General features: G+C 52.5%; 1 protein-coding gene and 1 long non-coding RNA gene across 2 annotated transcripts in view; one reads left to right on the top strand and one right to left on the bottom strand.

Moving 5' to 3' along the window:
* Positions 1-20,976, top strand: part of CDH4 (cadherin 4) — a 530,242-nt gene that overhangs the window by 279,729 nt on the left and 229,537 nt on the right. The window lies entirely within an intron of this gene.
* LOC118543931 (uncharacterized) lies at positions 9,392-10,558 on the bottom strand. Its single transcript, XR_004921328.2, has 2 exons — positions 10,447-10,558; positions 9,392-9,914 (listed from the first exon to the last, which is right to left on the bottom strand). It is a non-coding gene; the product is annotated as an uncharacterized LOC118543931 (long non-coding RNA).

Below are 20,976 nucleotides of genomic sequence, written 5' to 3' on the forward strand. Positions count from 1 at the left end.
CTGCCCTTCTCAAGTTTGATGGTGAACTGCTCCACTGAATTTTTCAGTTTGGTTATTGTATTCTTCAGCTCCAGAATTTCTATTTGTTTCTTCTTCAGTGTTTCTGTCTCTTTGTTGATATCTCATTTTGCTCATGCATCATTTTCCTGTTTCCATGTAGTTGTCCTTTTGTGCTATCTTCTAGTTCATTGGCTATCTTTGATGATGATGGTTATCTTGCATTCTTTGTCTGGTAATTCATATATTTCCAGTTCTGTAAGGTTAATTTTCAGAGATTTAATTTGTTCCTTTTACTAAGCCGTATTTCTCTCTCTCTCTCTCTCTCTTCTGTTTATTTTGTTATCATTTGTTGGGACTTGAGCATTTGGGAAAAAAGCCACCTTTCCCAGTCTTTACAGTCTGGCTAAGTACATGGAAGACCTTCATCAGTGTAGGTTGGTAGAGGGATTATGGAGACCTCTCACTTATTCTGGAAGGGCATCTTGTCTGGGAGTGTACACATAATTCTCTAGTTGAGGTTTTCCTGTTCCTACTCAGGATCTCCCCTGACTTTCTTTCTGTGTCACTTGAACCTTTCCAGTGCTAGACTACCATGAGATCTCTTCTTCTCAGTGGCTTCCAGCCTGGCTCCCATACCTGTGAGCATTTAGGTTCAGGTGAGCCAGAAACCAGTCTCTCAGTCTCACACACACCCCCAAAGTCAGAATACTGGACTATGTTCCATTCTTTTTCCCTCCCAGGGAGAACCAAGAGTTGGCTGTTTTCTTCCCATCCCATTGCTCTGTGCTAGGGGAGGGACTGTGGAGAGTAAATGTCATGAATTTTCCTACTACTTTAGATGTGGTTCTTCTTGGCTCATCTGGTTTCTGGATTTTTCTCAAAGGCAATTTATCTGTGTACTGATGTAAAGTCATTGTCACCACAGGGAAAGAAGTATCTGGGGATTCCGATTCCATCACCTTGCTGAGGTCACTCCCAAAAAGCAGAGTTTTAAACACACTATGCATGAGGGATAAAATCATCTTTGGACACATCTCCCAGCCTGCACACTCATCCCCAGGGTCAATAGCAGGGGTCAGCAGACGCATCTCACAAAGGCCAGATAACAAATATATTCAGCTTAGGTGCCCATACCACTCTGTTGTACCTACTCAGGTCTGCCATCATAGTGTGAAGCACCTATAGACAACATGGAAATGAATGGGTGTGGCTGTGTTCCAATAAGACTTTATTTACAAAATCAGATGGCGGTGGGGAAGCTGAAGTTTGCTGACCCCAGTTCTTGCCCCACGTGGCAGACTGAGGGATCCTGCCAAAGCCCAAGCCAGGTTATGTCACTGGTCAACCCCAGTACTGCAGAGTGTCCACATTTCACTCGAAGCAGAGTGTGGTCTTTGTAGCAGCCTCCACTCACCTCATATCCTGCCCCCTGCTCTTGCCATCACTCTGTCCCATCCACCTCTCTGGAGCTGTGGCTTAGTCACATGCGCTGTTCCCACATTAGGGACTTTGCCCTCACTGTTCCCACTGCCTAAAATACCTCTCCTCCTCATATCTACCTGCTTAACTTCTTCACTCCCTTTGAACACCTGTGACTCTCCCCATATTACTCGGCTCAGGTCCCCTTAACAGACCAGGGGCTTAAAGGACAGAGGTGAGTTCTCTTGCTGTCAGGAGGCTGGAAGCCCAAGATCAAGGTGTGGGCAAGTTTGTTCCTCCTTGGCATGTAGATGTCCATCTTCTCCCTGTGTCCTCCTGTGGCTGTCCCTCTGTGTATACCAGTGTCCTAATCTCCACTTCTTATAAGGACACCAGTCATTTGGATTAGGGCTGACCCCTATGACTTCATTTAACCTTAATCACCTCTGTAGAGGCCCCATTTCCAAACACAGTCATGTGCTGTGGTGCTGGAGTTTGGGGCTTTGACATATAGACCTGAGGGGACATACTTCAGCCCACAGCACTCTCTTTGAGGCCATGTTGACTGCCCCATCTAGTAGACAGCCCACCTCCTCACCCCAGTGCTCCAGATGCTCTCATTCTGCTCTTTCCCCACTTAGCACCATCTCTACTGCTATCCCACAGGACGTACCAACACTTGCACAACATCATGTTCTCTGGGCTCCTTTATATTCTTAAAAATTATGGAAGACCCAAAGAGTTTTTGTGTATATGGGTCAAATTTTTTGATATTTACCATAGTAGACATTAAAACTAAGACATCTGAGAAATCGTTATTGAGTGATCCATTTAAAAATAAGAATAATAAACCATTTACATGCTAACATACATTAAGTATTTTATGAAAACTAACCATATTTTTTGAAAAATAAAACCATTTTAGTGAGAATGGCAGTATTTTACATTTTTGCAAATCTCTTTAATGCCTGGCTTCTGCATCCACTCTGTTGTGATATGTTTTTTGGGTTGAAAAATATGAAAAAATAGTCAGCTTCACTCAGATGTGTAAGTGGAAAAAGAGAGGTATTTTAATGCCCTTTTTGGATAATGATGGATTCTTTTCTTTGATATTACACCAAAAGTTAACAAGAGTTAGTTTCCTAATGGTCAGTTACAATGTGGAAGCTAAAACGACATCCTTGTACTTTTCATACTTCATTAAATTAAAACCCATTGGTTTATCTTGTACTTTGAATGGATCTTCCAGGCGTGCATAATTTTGTAACGTCATGGATTAGTCTTCTGAAATTATTGGTTTTATGAGTTATGTATATCTTCCATTTTACAATATTTTAAAAATCTCACTTGTTAAATATCACCACCAGTCTCATGAGAAAAATATTTAATTTTGGGGAAGCTGTCAAGCTCACAATGGCAGACACGAGTTTCCAAAACTCTAATTTTTGCTTGAAAGCTCTAATTTTATCATTGGCAATAAATATTGTCAGTTGTTTTCCTTGAAGTGACAGACCCACTTTGTTAATTTTCAAGCAAATGTCTGCCAAACATTCAAATGTGACTAACTATGGTTTGTCTGTCAGTTGTTCTTTTAAGTAAAAATAATTTTCCATGAAAAAAGTGGCTAGTTCAGCTTGCAACTCACAGTCACATTAGTGCTTTGTAACCTGGACTCACCTTGCTTCGGTATGTGCTTTTTCTCTGCTTCCCCTTTCTTCGTGCCAAATAATGAAAAGGAATGTGTTTGAGTCAAGATTTAATAAAATTAATTTTTGCTGGTTCTGTTTCATCAAGGACATTCTTTAGTGGAATGATTTTCCTCCATAGTAAAGGCTTGGTGATAAAGAAGTACTGAGTGCTAATTACTGTTTGGGGCCCCTGGCTTGGGTTTTGCCATGGCACCCACCATTCTGCAAAGGCACCATGGTGAAAAAGGCAAATAACATCTTTTTTATCAGCTTATTACAATAAAATTCACATACCAGAAAATTTATCCCTCAAAATTTATTTAATTTTATCGTAATTTATGATTATTTTATAATAAATAATTATATATAATTATATATAATTAATTTTATAATAATTTATAATTTATAAATTTAACTTAATTTTATAATTTTTAGTATATTCAGAGTTGTGCAACCATCATCAATATAACTTTAGAAACTTTCATCGCCCCAAATAAACCCCATTCCCACTGGCAGCACTTCTCATCCCCATTCTAACCACCCCCTCACCACACGTGCACACATATACACACATGCCAGTGTGTGCACACAAATACACAACCACCAGTGTATTTTCTGCCTCTGTATATTTGCCTATACTGGGTGTTTTATATAAACAGAATCATAAAATACGTGGTCTTCTGTGACTGGCTTTTTTTCAGTTAGCATACTGTTTTCAAGGTTCATGCATGTTGAAGGCATGTATCAGTGCTTCATTATTTTCTACTGATGAATAGTATTTCACAATATGGGGTCACAGCACAATAATGGCCCCCCAAGGAGGTCCACATCTTAATGCCTGGAACTTTGTGTATGTCACCTCACATGGTGAAAGGGACTTTGCAGATGTGATTCAGTTGAGGACCTCAAGATGGGGAGATTACCCTGGATTATCCAGGTGGGTCAGGTGTAACCACAAGGATCCTCATATAAGAAGGAGGCTGAAGGTCAGAGTCAGAGAGAGAGACAGGACAGTGGAAGCAGAGGTCAGAGGGATATGAGCTAATGGATGCAGGTGACCTCTAGAAGCTGGAAAGGCAATGACAGATTCTCCCCTGGAGCCTCCAGAAGGAACCAGCCCTGCTGACCTATTTCAGACTTCTGACCTACAGAACCAGACTCAATTTGTGGTCACTTGTTACAACAGCCATACAAAACTGATACATGTGCATATATCACATCTTGCTTATCCATTCATCAGTGGATGGACATTTAGGTTGCTTCCAATTTTGGGCTATTATGAGTACTGCTGTTAGGAATGTACAAAGTGTTTGTGTGGACATATGTTTTCAGTTCTTTGGAGTAGACACATAGGAGCGAAATTGCTGAGTCATATGGTAACTCCATGCTTAACATTTTGAAGAACTGCCAAATTATCTTCCAAAGCAGCTGTACCATTTTATAGCCCACTAGAAATATATTAGGGTTCTAATTCATCTACGTGTTCACCAACACTTGTCATTTTCTGGGTCTTTTATTATTATTATTACTATATCCTTTCCTTAATAGGTATGAAGGAGTATCTGGCGGTTTTGATTTGCATTGGTTCTGATTAGTCTGTGGTGACTAAGGACAATGAGCATCTCTTCATGCGCTTATTGGCTGTTCAGATCTCTTCTTTGCAGGAGTATCTATTCAAGTTCTTGGCCCTTTTTTAATTGGGTTATTTATTTATCTTTTATTTTTGGATTGTAAGAACTCTATACATTCTAGACACAAGTCCCTTATCAGGTATGTCATTTGGAGATACCTTCTCCCAGGTATGGCAGGCCTGTGCCCTGCGTGGTGGCGAGGGGTGAGCCTGGACCTCCCAGAACAGCATGGGGGGTGAGAAATGCTGGGGCCCCACCCGCCTGCCACCCTAAACCGGGAGCTGGAGTGAGAGAGCCCCACCTCCTTGGCCACACTTGGAGCAGACTTTTCCTCACACTGACCTGGGGGTCATGGTGGGTGGAGCAAGTCTCGGCTTAAACGCCCAGACTCACGCCATTCTTACTGAGATTTAGTACGTTTTCCTGAACGAGTGTGTCTCCACTTGTTCTGTGCTCTTGGGACAATTTCCAGAGATGTTAAAGGGTTGTTTTTTAAATAATCCTTACCAGCTGTGTTTGTCTCGCTGGGAAGGGATCCATGGAGCATCTCAAGCCTCCATTCCAGAAGTCCCTCAGCGCAACATCTTATTATGATTATAAAATCTTTGGGCAGAGCAGAGCCCCTGAGGGGTCTTGGGGCCCCCAGGGTCAGTGGCCCCGCTGAGCACCAGCGTGAAGACATTGTAACTGGCATGCAGTTTATCATAGGTCTCCGGTCTGAGCAGAAGCACCTTGAGGGCCTGTGTGTTGTTGCTGATGTATCCCCAGCATGCAGCAGACACTCAGGATTTACTGAAGGAAGGACCTAAATGTCCAGATGGCACTCAGAAATGCAAGGTCAGAGGTCAGAAGAGCGGGCTGAGCTATGCGTGCAAAGCGGGGCCTCGTGCTGTCGCCACACGACCTCCCACCCCATCCTCTTCACCTTCAGGGACCCAAAGCCATAGTCAGCCTTAACGCATTCCCGCATTATCTGACCCCTGTGTGTCCGGGTGTGCCCCCACCTAGCCATGCCTGCCACGCTGCGCGCGTGGGAAGGATGAGACTGGGCAGCCTTCACAGGCGGCATCATCCCAGACCTGGGTGTGGACTCTCCTGAAAGCCACAGGAAGTTGCCCGAGCAGGTTCACTCGCACTGAGCATGCACGGGGCTGCCTTTCTCAAGGCTCTTTGAGCTGCCTGCATTTATCCCAGATCCCCTTCCCCACAGAGAAGCCTATAGGAGGGAGGAAGGGGCTCCCCTTCCTCCGAGGAAGGGACCCTGGTGAGCAGTGGGAATCCTGATCCTCCTTTGTGTGTCCCATAGAACAAACAATGAAAACTACACAAGAGTTAGCCTTTCCTTCTGAGGAAGATGTTTTTATCGATTCTTCTGTAGTGTTTAAAAAAACATTGGATGAGGCGCGCATAGAAAGGAAGAAGCAGGGGCTCATTTAGATTCCAAAGACGTCCCCATCTGTCTGACCTGCGTGGTGTAGTATACACAGCAGAGCTGTGCCGTGTGGATTAATTCTGTGGACTGCGTCTGAGGAGCGCTTTGGTGAGAAAGATTGAACATTCGAGGACCCCGCTCAGCCTCTGACTTGAGAAGTCGACCGTGGGCTTGTTTGTTATGAATGTCCCCATAATGGCCTCCCATAAAACCATCCCCCATATAACGTCTGCACATAAAAATCCAATCTCCATTGGCCCAGGGCAAGGAGAGGCCATGCGTTCCGACCTGAATGTGTGAGCCTGCAGGGGAATGGTCCTTGGGGAGCACGCGGCCTCTCCATTACAAAGGACAGCCCCAGAGCAAACGCACCCTGCAGCGTGCAGGGCAAAGTCTGACCGGGTTGGGCTGAGAAATCTCTGGGGAACAGAATGGCTTTAAGCCCTGGGACAAAGTAGTTTTGACTAAAATGTTCTTTTTGTTCCCCCGGACTACTTATTTCCCACCACCCCAAGCAAAGCAAGAGAGGGAGTGTGTCTTGACACGTGAGAACATGCATCCCAGGAGTGCGGGCAGAGCGCGCTCGGTGCTGGCCCAGGGCGCGTGCTGTGCTCATGCGGCCCAGGAGGGGCCTTCACTAAGATGACCCCGAAGGCTGAGGCCCCCACTCCGGGCTTGCGGAGGGGGTTGCGGCTGGGTGTGCGGGAGGTTAAAGGTTCATGTGCAGGTGGAAGTGACCAGTCTGTGGAGCTGCACACAGGGAAGCCGGTCTGATCGATCATGTCGATGCCCGAGTGTCGGTAAGGAAGGGGGTGGTGAGGACATAATAGTGCAGCCTGTAATAAAACCAGGGGCTAACATTTAATTAAAGTCATTTAACATTTAACTTGAGAACATTAAAGCCATAAACATTTCCTGGGTCTTGAGCACCGGCTCGGGTCTGGGTTTGGGGACACAGTCGTGAGCTCCATGGACGAGGTGTCGGGAACTCCCACGCTTAGTAATAATGATGCAGAATCACCCTATCGATGGGATGGTGACTCCCCGTGGGGCCCCCCGGGCTCCCTGCATCCTCCGTGCTCTCCCACCTCGGTTCTGTGCCTCTGGTCCTGAGGCTGTTTTGTGCCCTTGACCCTGTTGGACACCTGGTGACCCCCTTCAGAGCAGTGCCTTCAAATGAGTAAAATTAGATACATCGGGTCACAAAGGCCCACAGTCATATGGGAATGTAGTTATAAAAACATTAAAAAAAAAAATCGGTGAGGTAGAAGTGTGTTTTTATTGACGTGTTAGGTAATAAGGTCCAGTGGTGGTCTAAGCAATGCTGAGTGCCCGGGGACACTGCCTCAGTGGTCTTTCAGACTCTCCCCCACCATGGTGTGCGATGAGGGATCTCAGGCCGTGCCACGTGGCTCCACCTGCACACCCCATGACAGGTGCCCTCCTGTCACCTTGGGAGCCCCTCTGGAGGCCATGCACCCCCAGAACCCTCCCAGCGCAGGACCTCATTCTCCCATCGTGGGGCTGCCTTCTGTCTGAAGCCTCAGTATCTCCCTCCTGCTGCCCTGTACCCCCTGAGGGGCAGAAGTGGGCCAAGCGGCCACGAGGGGTGGGATGGCCCCTGCGGCCACCGGGCAGTGAGGCGAGAAGGACCCTCCCACAGAAACTCAGGTCAAGAGTTGCGCCTCCCGCCTGGCACCCGCGCCCGGTGTCGTGGAGCATGGGGCGGGGTCTGCGCATGCATGACTCAGGCGCGCGTGACCTGTTCTGAGCGAGCGGCTGGAGAGCTCAGACGTCTGGGCATATTCCTTCACTTCAACACCTGCCCAAGAGCCAGCTGTGTTGAGGGGCTGGAGCTGACAGACTTGGTTTTCTGAGTGTCCTGGGTCGGGCACTGACCTCTGGTACAAGACAGCCTAATAAGCAGGTTACCCATGGCCAGCGTCTTCCCAGATGGGGGGAGTGGGTTGTAGGGATTACCTGCTAATAGCTGCCCCTGGCACTGGCCGGCCTTGGGGGTCCTGCCCCTGTGGCACCAGGAGCTTCCACCAGGCATCTGATGCCATCAGTAAAGGCAAAGAAGCATCTTGGGGGCCCACTGAGCACATATTTGCAGCCTGCGGGGGACAGGGAGAAGCTTAGGGATGCGTGACTGTCCCCATGTCCATTTTAGCTAACCTCTTTAGTGCTGCAGGACCTGGAAGCCCCTTTACTCTTTTTGTTCTACTCCAGCCCTCCAGGCCAAGGTGACCCACCCCTGGGTGCCCTCAGAGTTTTTGCATGAGGACCGGCTTCCCTCCCACCTCCTGTTGGAAAAGGCTTTTCCAGGGAGGGAGGGGGACCCTTGGGGATGGTGCCATTACTAATACCAGATTCAAGCCCAGCAGTAGCCACAGTCTTAGGATGTGGGTATTTGGACATCTCCCAGGTTTAGCAAGAGGGGAAGATAGTGTTGCAGCCTGAGTTCAGTAGGAGTGGCTGGGGAGGCTGGAGGACCTGTGCAGTGTGTGGAGCTGTGGGTTCCCTTTCTCTTGGGGGGGGTCCACAGGCTGCAGAGGGGTCAGTGAACAGGTACCTCCACTGGGCAGGCAGGTGTCTGGGCAGGGACACTGGGCCCTGGGCCCTACCGTTCTATCCCGTGCTGTGCAAATCACTGTTTGAGTTAATTCATCAGCACCCTGCCCTGTGCACCCAGCAGGTGTATGATTGGTGCTTTTTAAAGGCCTCCCCTCCTGATTCTTCTGTGGAGAGTAGCAGTATGTTAAATGGAAACTCGACTGGAGCCTGCAGCCCCCTTCACCCCTGCGGGGGAAGGGCAGACACGCAGCTTGGTGGCGGGAGCTGCTCTCAGAAACCACAAAGTGCAGCCCCTCACCGGGGCGCCACGGGACACACTGGGCACCACTGCCGACCCCATGTGAACACGAGCGCCATGACAAATACCAGGAGAAGCCTCTAGAATCTTCTCTGTGCCTCCCTTCCCCCTAAAGGCGCTCTGTCTCTCCCTCTCGCCCCCCTGTCTCCTCCTTTTCTCTCAGTGACATTTCCTCTCCCTGATCCTGGCTGAAGCAGAAACCTCCTTCGGTTCACCATGCGTGACACACTGGAGTGGTCTTGCCCTGCTGTGCTCATTGCTTAAAAAATAAGGACAGGAAGCAGGCTTAGCCACAGGATAGAGGAACAGCCTTTCCCAAGAGATGCTACCGGTTCCTGAGTCGAAGTGACAGGGACATCGTTTTAATGACGGGGAAAGTGTGAAGGGTTTATTATCATTTAAGAGCGCGTTGCATGTGAACAGACTGCGGAGACGCTTCTCAGAACAGCTGGCTCCCGGAATGCCATGAAGAATACCATTGGACAAGATGTGGGACTCAGCCCGGCCCGGGGACGCCCGGCCGACCAGCGCGGCGGAGGGCACGGCGGGAAGCGGCAGTTGCGCGAGACCACGGGGCTTATGTCCTTTAATTTTTGGAAGGGATGTTACGATGAAAGAAGGTGACACGTTTGCACGTCGGCTCCTGGAGTCCAGCTTTCCAACCTGGAGGGCTCAGCGTGTCTCAGGGCAGGGAGGGCCGGGATTCATTTCCGCACACGGCTTCGTGCGGCGCACACGCCTGGAGGGGTGGGGGCCGCGGCCTTCGGTGCCCGGCAGAGTTCCTCCACTCCGTAGCTGCAGGGCCATGGGCTGAGCCTCAGTTTCCCCGTCGCCGGGTGGAACCACCAGAGCGCCATGCCGCCGGCCTGCTGTGAGAACCGGATGCAGAAAGGCCATAAAGCACCGAGCGTGCTGCCTCGCGCGGAGAAAGCAGGCAGCCAGCACCAGCTACTACTCAATCTGACTTCCTGGACTTTTTTTTTTTAACCCTGCTTGCTCACTAGGGACGTGCTACTCACTCTCCCTGCCACACCTTGCTGTTTGTTCCTCCTCGGGCAGCTCCTACTCCCGCAGCTCTCCCGCCCCACGCCCCACACGCCCCTGCCGTCTGTCTGTCTTGCCCGCTGAGGCCGCTCTGGGGCCTGAGGCCTAGCACACAGCCGGCGCGGATGGTGCAGACTGGGGACGGACGCGCTCCTGCTGTGCTGGCTGCCTGCCTCCGGGCACTTCCCCAGGGACCACCTCACCACCTGTCCCCACAGCAGACCAGCCAAGCGGGGGGCAGGGCGAAAGCAGAGACTGGTCTTTGCGCATCTCTCTGGCGGTACTTGGTTTCCGCGTTTGTGGTCTGTGTTCCCCTTGCTGCCATTGAGTTGGTGCAGGAGAAAGTTCACGCCCCACCTTTTGGTGGCTGCCCGTGGATGCCCGAGTTCAGCTGCATGGTCCTGGGGCCTGCTATGCCCACAGAAGCCACATAACCCGATCTTCAGGGTTGGGAAGGTGAGGTAGTGCATCGAGCTGGAAACAGTTTTGTAGAAAGCTCAGCCTTCAGTATTAGATACAAGGGCCCACCCAGCACCCCGCCCCCGGAGGTCCCGCCCTCAGCTCCTCCCCCAGGAGGTCCAGTCCTCCAGCCCATCCACCCAGAACGTCCTGTCCTCCAGCCCCTCCCCCAGGAGGTCCCGCCCCCAGCCCCTCCCCTGAGGAGGTCCTGTCCCACAGCTCCTCCCCTCAGGGGGTCACGCCCCCCAGCTCCCGCGCCCAGCCCCCAGGAGGTTCTTCCTCCCAATGCCCTATGTCCCCATGCCCCCAGGGCAGAGCTCTGAGTGCAAGGTGCAGAGGGCACTGAGACTTCCCAGGAGAGGGGACATTTGCACTGGGCCAGGAAGCCTGCCGAGGAGTTCTCTAGAGGGAGAAGTAAAAAACTCAGGTCCCATAACCACCTGGAGGCTTGAATCAGACAACAGATGACACAGGAAAAGCGCTGGGTCCATAATAAGCCCCAGGGCATGTTCATATATACGTGTGATTATGCAGTGCGCGTGCACACGGGTACGTGCATCCACACGTGTGTGTGCATGCACACGTGTGTCAGATACTTATGTAAACCCAGGTAGAATCGACCCCCGCCCCCAGTGCCCACCCCCATGCGCTCCCCGCTCCTCCACCTGCTAGTGGAGACTGTATGTCCCCAGTCCATGTGCTGATGTCATTCCTTTCTTCCCAATGACCTCTGTGTCTGAAGCCAAGAATACATATGTTTAAGCCCGGGAGAAGCATCCTGAGATGCGCTGGCCTAGGAGAGCGGCCCTTCGTGGAGGATGAGATGCAGAGTTAATTAGCGTCTGCATCTCTGGGTGCCCAACGAGCCTTCCTGGACATGGACGCTGGTCTCCAGGAGTTATGGATACTATGACACAGCGTACATAATTGTGGGGAGAGCACAAAACCCGAGATGGGGAACGTTTGGCAACTTTAAAAGTGCTTTTCTGGCCTCTCCTGTGGACACGTTCCCCGGGGAAGAAGGCCAGCGGAGAGCGATGAGGGTTCTCGTGGGGCATTTCCAGCTTTGTGTCCCCTAGAAACAGTCTCCCCAGCCCAGGGCAGGGGGGAGGTGGCAGGGGAAGGAGCCTAGGCTGGGAGGAGTCTCTGCTTGGCACCCGCGCCCCTGTTCGCACCCCTTCCTGCGCGTACTTGAGAGCACACGTGCGCATGCGCCCCCAGCACACACATGTGCGTTTTTTATTACCGTTTTTTGGGTGAGGCATTTCACAAACGTGCTGCTTCTCAATCCAGCAGCTTGCAGTAATGGCCTAAATACGAAGCTCCTGGTGAACGTTGCTATGGGCATCACTTGGGGAGAAATGGAAGTAAACAAGCGGTCCTCGAGTGATTTGGGGGAAATGGGCTGGGCGGTGGGAGAGAGAGGTCTTGTCGAGGAAGGGCCGTCCTGTCACCACCGCCCCCTCCTCCGCCAGCTGGGGGCTGGGGGCAGGCTCCCGGGTTCCCGGTGAGGTTCCAGAGTGCTTTGTGCTGGAAATTCTGGTGTGAACAGTGCGGAAGGCTGCCGTGTGCCTGCTGCCTATTTTCACTTCTCCATGAAATGCAATTCCACACGGTTGGGAAGATGTCAGCCTTCAGATCAGGTGATGAGCTTGAGTTAGTGTTATTGGAAGTAATGAGTCCTGCCTGCCACTGGGCATGGGTAGGCAGCGAGGCGCTTGCCACTGAGCAAAGTCGGCTTTTGATGGAGGCCCCTGGGGCGCAGGCAACCACAGCCCCTCCATGAAGGAAGGCACAAAACTCTGCTGCCACCTGGATGGCGTGAGGTGTCGTTGATTCTCTGTCCCTGTCCCCCTCCATCCTCCTCCCTCCCCTCCTCCCTCTGTCCCTCTCCCTCCCTGTCTCACACACACACACACACACGTGCACACACCCATGCATGCACACAGGCACGCACACTTCTCTCCATCTGTCTTCTCCCTACTCCCTACTAGAACCTATTACCTGCCAGATTCTGCACACAGGATACGGGTTTTGCACGAGCATCGTTGCACCATCGTGACTATCCCTGTGCAGAGGGAATCAGCATGTGAGGTAGAAGCGAATGCCCCCAGCAGGGTCAGCACTGTGGAGATAAAGCAGCAAGTGGGGCTGAGGGGAGGGAGCTGGTGACGCCCAGGACTTGGGCATGATCTGCTATCCAGGATGAAAAGGCCCTGGACCCTGGGCCCTGGGACCGAACCCACCTCTTGTTAGGGGAGGGGACTCTGGTCACGGCAGTGCCGGTGGTGCCAGGACAGGAGGGCCATTTGGAACCCACGGAGGCCAGTGCTGCTGTGTGCAAGGTGGGAATGGCTGCAGGCCCCCAGCCGAAGGTGAGACCCTGGTGGCTTGGGCCAACCTCACAACCAGGGCAGTGCCCAAGCTTTGAGTGGCCCTCTGTGGCTCAGAGCCTGGCCACTTGGCGTGTCACCTGCCACCTCGTCTCCCAGTGAGCCCACCGGGGGTCCTGCACCGACACTTGGCAGACGAGGAAACCCGCCCAAGAGACGCAGCGACAGGGCAGATGGAGACAAGGGGGGCAGAGAACAGCTGCTTGGCCCGTGGGCTGCTCAGCAGCCCTGAGAGGGGCACGTACCAGCATACACCCGCTGACGGACGGGAAGACTAGAAGCCTGCGGCACAGAGACATGGAGCAACTCGCCCAGAGTCACACAGCGGCAAAAGTCTGTGGCAGGATCCAAGCCCCTCCACCGAGCTCACCTCCTCTTGCAAAGCCCCACAAAGTGGAGCCCACAAGCATCCGTCCTGGGTATATTCTGAGGGGTCTCTGCTCCTTTGAGGCTCCTGTGTGGCTTCACGGTTATTACTGAGGAAGAGACGTGAGGCATCGGCCACCCGCTGTCTCCCAGGCTGCTTCCTCGGGGGACAGCCTGGCCACGCTCCTCCTGTCCCATCACACGCACACGTGTCTGGGGTCACGCCTGCGCCCCGCGTGTCATGAACGGAGAGAAATGTATGTCTAACTGACTGCAGCTGAGTGACCCCGGTGACCATGTGCTGGCGGGGATGCTCCCGGATGCCGTCACCTCCAAAGTGGCTGAGGGTCCCGGCTGTGATCGTGTGGGGCCCGCGGTGTGCGGAAATTAATCTCTAACAGGCCCGCAGGAAACTGGGCCAAAGGTCTCCTGAGCAGCTAGAGGCAGGACCGGGACCGACGGAGCCGCAAGCCTGGCTGCGGCCGGCGGCAGTGATTTGCCCATTTCCTGGTCTGTTAACCTTTACAATCTCGTCTTAACACTGTTGCTGTTTTAATCTGCCTTCACCTCATGGCCTGAAACCCAGATGCTCGGCTAAATATACAAGCGCAATGGAAAACAAACACACCCCTCAGCTGAGGGCCGAATGGGTTTTTAATACGTAAGTATATAGAGGTGAGATTTTCTCCTGGGCCCAGGATGCACTCACTGAGATCGCTCCCTTTTTAGTGTTTACTGTTTTCTCTTTTCCTTTCATAAAAGCGCTAAGTAATACCATGACCTTCTGGGATGCAAAAAGATTTTTTAAAAATCCAAAAAGCTTTTTGATTCCATTTAAGAAGAAAAAGCGCTATTTTGAAAACACATTTGATGGCCTACACCCATTATTTATGATTTTTCTCATAAATTATTTTTCTTACAGACTTTTTTAAAAATGAACATAAAACCTAACGGCAGTGCAAAAAACAGGGAATAACACACAATGTGGTTGGCAGCCCTGAAGTCAGTGCAGATGTAATATGATGAGGCAGAAATGTGTGACTTTTTTAAAGGGGTTTTTCCGGCACATACACTCTGGTCAGCCTCTGTGAGGCCCAAGGCGCAAGGGGATCAGCATCTGGACCCTCTCTGGGGCCAGACTTCTCCTCACCTGGGCAGGTTGCCCTCAAGCCCGGACAGCTCCTGGCCGAGTTATTCTGGCCATGGACAGTCGGTTTAGGGAGATTTTCTTTAGGAGTAAGGAAGGGTTGTCTTTGGCAGGTGGCTGGTGTGATGTGTTCCTCTCACGGCCAGCTTGGGGACCCAGGACTGGCTGGTTCTGTCCAGGCTCTGACGTGCTGGGTCTCTCTCCCTCCTCCAACCCTAGCCCCAGATCAACACCTGCTCCTTCCTCTTTCCCTCCTACTGCTCCTCATTCAGGGAACTCTCCTTCCCTTGCAAGGTTTCGAGCCCCACCTTGAAGCTGAATTTCCTAAAAACGAGCCTTCCCCTCCTGTGTCTCTGTCCCGGTCCCCTTTACCCCAGCCCCACCCCTGGAGTGTGCTGTGTTCTGGGCAGGTCCTAGGCTGCAGGACCAGGGATCCAGCCCGGATGCCTGCAGCTTACTAGAACCCTGGATGCTCAGGCCAACCAGTGAGCATAATTTGGGTGAGGGCAGGTTTATTTTTAAGCCACACAGGTTGACAGGGAGTTGTCTTGATCATGTCTGGAAAGCGCTAGCAGCAAATTCATCCAGGGGCTTCGGTCAAACGGAAAGTCACTGCTGCCTTTCTGAGAACAAAGAGAAGCCTGTCCATGGACACAACCCACGGAGCGCCGTCCCTGGCCAACACACAGGCCCTCTGACCATCCAGATGGGGCTGCCGTGAGCCCCAGTGGGTGGCCGCCAGCACCTAAAGGGGCAGGCTGGAGCCAGCAGCACCGTGGACAGAGCCCCACGCCGGGAGCTGCCGCCTGGCTCTGGAGCAGGGGCTTCTCTGCCCCCGATTCTCACACTTCTGCTTTGTGGTCTAGGCATGTTGGACACGTGGCCCATTGCAGCTTTCCTCACTTCCTCTGATTTTACCCCGAGAACTGGTCTTGCAGACCTGCGTGCCGGATGGGCCACTCTCCCGGTCCCTGGTCCAACACCTGCACTCGGTCATTGTTCTGTGGCAGCTGCTTGTGGTCAGCAGGTCCCAGGATGACTGCTGAGGGCATCTGGCAGTACTAGACGAGGGAGCCATCACACACCCGGCCAAACTGGGGTACAGGCGGGACCCCCTGGTTCAGAGAGCAGACGTCCACGTGCCATGCAGCTCGTGACTGTGGCAGTTGCTCTGCGGTGTCTCCACGGGGGTGCACCCATCTCGGGGCAGCGCTGGGTGGCCAGAGCCGTGTCCAGCTCCTGTCCTCTCTGTCTGGATCCCAGGCCAGCTCCCCTCTCAGCCTTCAGGGCATGTGTCCGGGGCAAGCAGATGTGGCTTCCCATCACTCCCATCAGGCCTTCACCGGGGAGACATGTCGCTCTGTCTTCCTTAATCATTACCGTTAAAACAGGATGTGAGACGAGCAGGCCGTGGCCGGGCTTGGTCACCTCTTGTGCTCCCGAGTCCCGTGGGCCTACGTTGGCCTCCTTTTGCTTTGTGAGCGTTTTCCTGAATTCACTTCTTTTCGCATCCCTTAGTTGCCATTTGAATTACATCACCTGTGAATTCTCTCCACTCATATCCGTCGCAATCTTTAAAAAAAAACAATTTATCTTACTGCCCTTTTCTTGTGGTTTTGCAAAGGCTTTTTTGTTGTTTTTGTTTTTGTTTTTTGTTTTTTTTTCCTTTTTTGGTTATCATCCACATTGCTGATTTTGCAAGGTGGAATGTCTCCACCTGGCACTCGTCGGTTGAATTTGCCAATTATGGACTTTATGGAATGGAAATCCATCACTCCAGTGCCACGGTTCAGACTCTTGGGTCTTATTTAAAGAGTCTCCTGCTGCCGCCAAGTCGCTAACAGCCCCCTACGTTTTCCGTCAGTGCTGTACCGTCACAGGTGGCCCTGAGGCCAACCACCTGTGAGGACTCTGCTTTTGCCTGTGGTGTGAGGTAGGGATTGGTCACACACGAGTCTGCTTCTGGAGACTCACTTCCCCCTCCCCCAAGGGTCTCCGGCCTTTGGCCAAACTCTGCTGCCTCATCTCTACTGCAGAGAACTCCGTTCTCAAGGACCTGGACCACTACCTCTGTGTCATCTGCAGAGCAGAAAATGACCTGGAAACAGCCCGCACTCCTCGAGGAGGGCAGAAAAGGTGCAGCCCAGAGAGAGGAGGTTCTCTCCACATCCCTTTCATCTTATCTCACCTCCCAGCGCTTCCTTGATAAGAAAATGGGTTTTTCCTTCTCTCTCTCTCCCCACCATGCTCTGTCTTCCCGGTCTTCACCCTGCTGCATCAGAAAGCATCCACGCCTGTGGAGGGAGCCAACTTAGAGAGACAGGGCTGCCCTCCAGACAGGGCGAGCCGGAGGCTGTATTCCGAGTACCAGAGCAGCTCCCTAGAGTGGTGTGGACCTTCTCCCCTCCTGACAGATCTGACCAGACAGCCGTTTGCTTGTGTCAGTCCGTGGGAGAAGCCTCCAGTGCAATGTAGCTGTGTTCTCACCCCTTAATATTTCTCCAGAAACACACTTGCCTCTGTGTGGAACACACATTTCTTTCATCACCTCCACACTGCTGTGAGTAATAGTCATTTATAAACTGTCCTTCTTTGAGCAGAATCCAGGATGTGATGCTAAAAAAAAAAAAAAAAATCTCAAAGAAAGGGCTTCAAAAGAAAATAAATCTAGTGAACTGGATACCTAAGCCACCAGGGAAATAATTAATTCCAAGAGATTAAATGGAGGAGAGGAAAGCTTGTACAAGGGGCGTCTTTAGCCAGGTCTGCCTTCATCCCTTTCTCGCCGTGCATCTTGGGCTTCATCCTCAGGCCGGCGGTCAGCAGGCTCCTGGGAGCAGCGGACTCCGTGGCCTTGTGCTCTTTGCACAAAGATGTTTGTTTCCAGCATCCTTGAAGCTCCATTGAGGGGCTTCCGGAGCTCGTTTTTTTCCCTGAGGCAGCTGCTGGTACTTTTCCACATGAGCTGCGGCTTTAGCGTGGGCCTGTTTTCGGGTCCCCATGATGGCTGAGGTGACCTGGCCTCCCATGCAGCTCTGCATCCTGCAGAGGTGGGGTGTGCCAGGAGGCGGGCGGAGACAACAGCAAGGGATGAGCAGCACAATAAGAAATGTGTTTGGTCTTTGTCCCTGGTTCCCGGCACAGGGCTCCTACAGCTCGTGGAATATCCCGTGTGATAGGAGTGTGTGCGTTACTCATCATGAGCTTTTTCCATCACCCCTGAGCCAGGGAGTGGCTTCTGGGGCCCCTCGACAGCCTCAGGATGGGGCTGGTTGCCAGAAAGGTGCAGTGACTGGAGGGTGAGAACTTGCAGCCCCACCTGCCCGCCTTCAGGAAGGGAGAGGATGGGGCTAGAGATCAAACTCTGGGAAGACTCTTGGACAGTGAGATTCGGGAGCTTCCAGGCTGTGAGCAGAGGAGGTGGTGGGAGAACGGTGTGCCCAGGGAGCCCTGCCCCGGCCCACCTCACCCTGCGTGCAGCTCCCATCTGGCTGCTCCCGAGTTACATCCATTGTAATAAACCATAAACATAAGTGATGGAACTGTTCTCCTGAGTTCGTGAGCCATTCTGGCAAATTATTGAACCTGAGGAGGGGGCTGTGGGAACCTCTGATCTGTAGCCAGGTGATGAGAAGTATGGGGGACACCCGGGGACCGGTGGCTGGTGTCCGAAGTGGGCGTGGTCTCGTGGGACTGAGCCCTTCACCCGTGGGGCTTGCTCGAACTCTGGGTAGTCAGTGTCCCTCAAACTGAGTTGCTGGACACCCAGTTCCAGTGTCGGAGATTTGGAGGACTGGTCAGTGCCAGAGAAAGCTCCCCAGAGGATGTGAGCAGAAAGCAACGGAAAAATTAAGACCTCTTGTGTTTGTGGGTGACCAGAGCTAAACGCTGGTTCTTCCCATTTCAGTGAGGGAGCTGGTGGTTCATTCCTGCCCCCAGGCACCCCCTTACCGTGGGAGCTCCTGCACCTGCTGCCGTAGGGACGGCGGTGGGGGGTGCACGGCGAATCTGCCCGCCCAGAGGGGGCCGGAAGTTGGACACACTTGCCCACAGACCACATTTCTAGCTGTGTTGGAATTTATACCCTTGAAATGTAGACACATAGTGCACATGGGTTTCTCTGAGTGAGCAACTTCAACTTCCCGTGATGAAAAACATTTATGTTCAGTTCAACCTCAAAGTGATTGCGTGTAGGTTACTTACGAACTTTTACGTCTGGCATTAATGACACGTAGAGAAAAATAAATTAACGGATAGTGGGTGGTTGGAAACTTTGTGTTAAATAGGCTGCCTGTTGACTCTCGGATGATTCATGGTTTGGCATTTTCTCTTGTCTCTCCGTAGTGTCGTAAGGAAAACGTATGTATCTGGGCCCAGCTAGCTCTGCGTTTCCCTACGGACCTCGTAATTATTAATGTAGGGATTTGAGAATGGGCAGAATTAACCATTTCTGTAAAAACCAGCATCTATGAAGCAAGGACGACTGAATCTTGCCTTTCTAGGTCTCTGCTGGTGGGAAGGGCGAACGCGGGCGGGGACAGTTCGTAGGTTGCAGAAGTTCTGCTGTTACCACGGTTCCCACAGCACCACCCTCTTGTCCCGCTGAGCTATGGGCCTGTTTCCTCCGCAAGGACCCGGGGTGCAACGCTGGTCTCTGGCGCGCCTCCACCACCGGGGGGGGGAGCACGCCTTCCGTTGCCCCCGTGGCTGCAGGCCCATGTGCGTTGCCCTGCCAGTCCTTTGGGGTGGGGACTCATAGCAACCCCGCCATACGGATGAGGAGTCTAAGGCAGCAAGCCCGTAAGGCCGTCCCTAGAACTAGGAGAAGCTGCAGCAAGAGAGACCGCAGAGCCCAAGGACGTCCTCCCTGGCCACTAACGTCAGCACCGTCATCTCTGATGGGAAAGGCATGGGTTGGGAGGAGTGGGGAGCCCGCCTGGGTTCAACACCCCCCAAAATGACAACTGATCACCAGCAGCCTTTCATCAGGGAGGACTGGGAGGCAGGCTCCCTTTATGCTGGCTGGCCGGGGGGCGGGGGGCACTTCATCTTTGAGCCCGCATCTTCAGTCCCCCAGTGTCGCGGGGTTGGGGACATCTGTCCAGTATGAACCAGGGTGGAGGAAAGACAAAGTGACAGGAGAGCGTTTTCTATTCTCAGATCTCCCCAGAAGAAGAAACGCACCTTGCGGGGCTTTGGGGAGGGGCTCCCAGTCCGTGGACAGGTGGCCAGATAGTCATCTGGTAAAGTTAACTCTTTTTTCCTCCAGCGTAAGAGAAAACACCAGGCATGTTGGTGGGTTACATGATAGAAATGTCCCTGTTACAGACAGAGTCAGAGCCGACCGTGGTGTCTGAGCAGAGATGGGGGAGCACGCAGCTGGGTGTTACGTAGGACCAGACTCTCAAAGAGGGTTTCTATCAGACGACTTGCAACCAGCAAGCCTCCCATGGGAGGCTCCTTCCGCTCTGCTCTTCTCCCAAGGGAAGTTTGCACCCAAAACGGCACTAATCCTGCGGTCCTTGCCTGGATCCCAGAGTGCGCTCAATTTAGGGGCTGACCTTTCTTTGGCCTCTGCACAAAGACCCAGGCCTGAAATCCACCTTTGTGATGGCCTGAGCCAGGCATACGGAGTGGGTGGGGGCCCTGCTCTGCATCCTTGGCACGTCATCTGGGCTTCCTAGAGCAGCTGGGCTCGGGCAGCTGCTGGAGGGCAGGGAAGAGACCGGGTCAAGTGGCTGAGTGGGGAGAAGACAAGGTGAAGGCATTTCGGTGGGAGGCACAGGTGTGCGTCTGAGCACTCCCAGCGTCTGTGGGCTGGATAAACACCCACCTGGGACTCAGAAGAACGGGCAAATTGATAACGTTTCTCAAGAGCAGAAAAGGTGAACTTTAGGACTTAACACCTGTCTGTTTCTTTGTTTTCTTCAAACCAAGCCCACCAGCCTCCCTGAGATGAGGTTTCAGGACTTGGAAGATGTCGTCCTGCCCCATCACCTCCCCGATGGAGATGGGGGCTTCCCAGTTCTGTAACCGGGGGTGGACGTCTCTGTCCACGTGCACAGTGTCCACCTTAGTCTTCCAGGAAGGGGTAATCTCTGCACATGTTGGGCAACCCTCCGTGGTCTTGGACACGTGCACCACTGGCCATGCAACAGAGTGTCCACCTGGGAGGGATGGGGCTTTGGGATGGGTGGTGGGAAGAAAGGAATGTCTAGGGGCCTTGGCTGGAGTGGACGGTCCCAGCAGGACAGCTGGGAACATCATGGGTGCCTGGGAAGGGAGGATGCTGCTTTCTCAGTTGACTAGACCAGCAATGCCAGGCGTCTGGGGCACGTAGTCCTTTCTCTCCTGAGGACTGAGACTTCCGAGCTCATGGTGAACTACAGGGAGGGGACAGACACCAGGGGACCACATGAACACCCCAGCCTTCCTTCATCCCTGAGATCTGGGACAAGAGTGTGCGCACTGGCTCTGGACGCACACTCATCACTGAGGCAGGGTGCAGGTAACTACGCAGGA

The sequence above is a fragment of the Halichoerus grypus genome, chromosome 10, assembly GCF_964656455.1.
Source record: "Halichoerus grypus chromosome 10, mHalGry1.hap1.1, whole genome shotgun sequence".
Taxonomy (NCBI): domain Eukaryota; kingdom Metazoa; phylum Chordata; class Mammalia; order Carnivora; family Phocidae; genus Halichoerus; species Halichoerus grypus.